Source organism: Aplysia californica, unplaced genomic scaffold, assembly GCF_000002075.1.
Source record: "Aplysia californica isolate F4 #8 unplaced genomic scaffold, AplCal3.0 scaffold01474, whole genome shotgun sequence".
Classification (NCBI taxonomy): domain Eukaryota; kingdom Metazoa; phylum Mollusca; class Gastropoda; order Aplysiida; family Aplysiidae; genus Aplysia; species Aplysia californica.
The window spans coordinates 1,427-3,236 of record NW_004798744.1 but is presented as its reverse complement, the minus strand read 5'-3'; positions in this window follow the sequence as shown (position 1 = coordinate 3,236).

Here is a 1,810-nt window from a genome sequence, read left to right as displayed (position 1 = left end):
TTCTCTCTCTCTCTCTCTCTCTCTCTCTCTCCCAACATCTGTCGTATTCGAACCTGATCCCTTCGCCTCCGTCACCGTCACCGTGGCCGCCGCCGTGGTATCGTAGTTTGGGCCAATCTGTCTGTATGTCTGTGTGTCTGTCTGTGTGTCTGTGTCGTGGTGTCGCCAGGGTAGACAGGCGCTTGTCCGACCAGATGGCTCGTCTCCTGTCATACGGAGACCCCCGGCCCTTCCCGTCTCACGCCGCAGAAGTAGGACGCGGACAGAAATGACAATATCAGTGTCTGTTGTTTTTTAATTTTTGTAGTTTTAGTAGAGGTTTTACGGCGCTCGCAACTGTATAAGGTTATATGAGTGCCAATATCAATGTATGTTTTGTTTGGGTACACATTTTATGGGGGCCCTCCCAACTGTATTCGATCAAAGCAGCTCACGGGACACATTAAACATCAAATGTTAAACATTATTTAAAACTAATGGGGGTTTTCAAGTTTGTTAGGAATTGATTTTGAATTTTGTCCAGGTGACGGCCGAATCCTACTCTTATCGATTTGGGACCACCAAGGGATCTTTGACTGGCCTTGTCCGAGAAGGCTAGGTGTTGAATCTTACCTACCACAAGATCAGGGGTGTGGCCGAAAGACAGTAGTAAGAAGGGGCCAAGGAGTAGCAGCAGAAAGGCTGCAGAAAGAATCAGGAGCCAAGAGGAGGGGGCTAACGAGGTGAGGGAGTGGGGGCAGAAAGCGGAGATTATGGAGACTAAAACAGACAAAAAGAATATTGTTAGAGAGCAGAAAAGGAGTTGAAAGCAGACATTTTAGAGAAGAAAATGTCCCGTCGTTATCCGGATTCGAACCCGGGACCTTTTAAATGAGCGGCGAACACCTTTACCTCTCGACCACGACACCCCCTGGCCTAAAACTATGTAAAGTTCTGACATTTTTGGCCGGTTTGAGTTTCTAAGATCATAACCTTAAAAACCAAATTAAATGTTTTATTTGCTCTGTCAAAATCGTCAGATTATTCGGAGTCGTTATCAAGATATTCAAAGAATTGCTTTCGAAAAAGCTTGACATGATGTGAAACTCAAAATCTTTGACGTCAAATTTCTGAAAAATAGGTAGTGGCAGTGGCCTTTACGAGACCTGAGTGAAGGTTAGTATGTTTTGTTCTTTGTTTTCTTTTTTTAAAGTTGTTTTGTTGTTGTTGTTGTTGGTTGGTTGGTTGTTTTTGTTGTGTTGTTTTGTTTTTTTTTGGGGGGGGTTCTAGGGATTTTTGTGTTTACTTTGTTTCAGTCTTACCATTTTAATTCAAGGGTTTTGTTGTTTGCTTTTACTAATTTCTTTTTTTTTTTCTTTTTTTTTTAAATTCGGGTTAAGGGGGGGGGGATGGTAGGTGTTCTTTTGATGTTGTTTTGCTGATTTAGTTGTTTTCTGCTTGCTGGTTGCTTTTGTTTCTCTTGTTGTATTTTTGTTTTGAACTTTTAGGTGGAAGGGGGGGGGGTAGGGCTACTTAAGAGAGGCAATTTAAATCGAGAACAGTCAATTAGTGAAGAAAAAAGTAAGCACACATACAGAGACAAAGAGATGAGTGACAGAAAGTGCGACCTAGCGGCGACACCCACCAGCCATAAACTATGCTGGTTTGATCTATTTACCATATTATTTATGCTTTGCTATTGTATTGAATAAATTGTTTATGTACAATTTGGTACTAGTTGATATTATGCTTTACAAGAAATGGTATGGTACGATATGGTATGGTATGGTATGGTATGGTATGGTATGGTATGGTATGGTATGGTATGGTA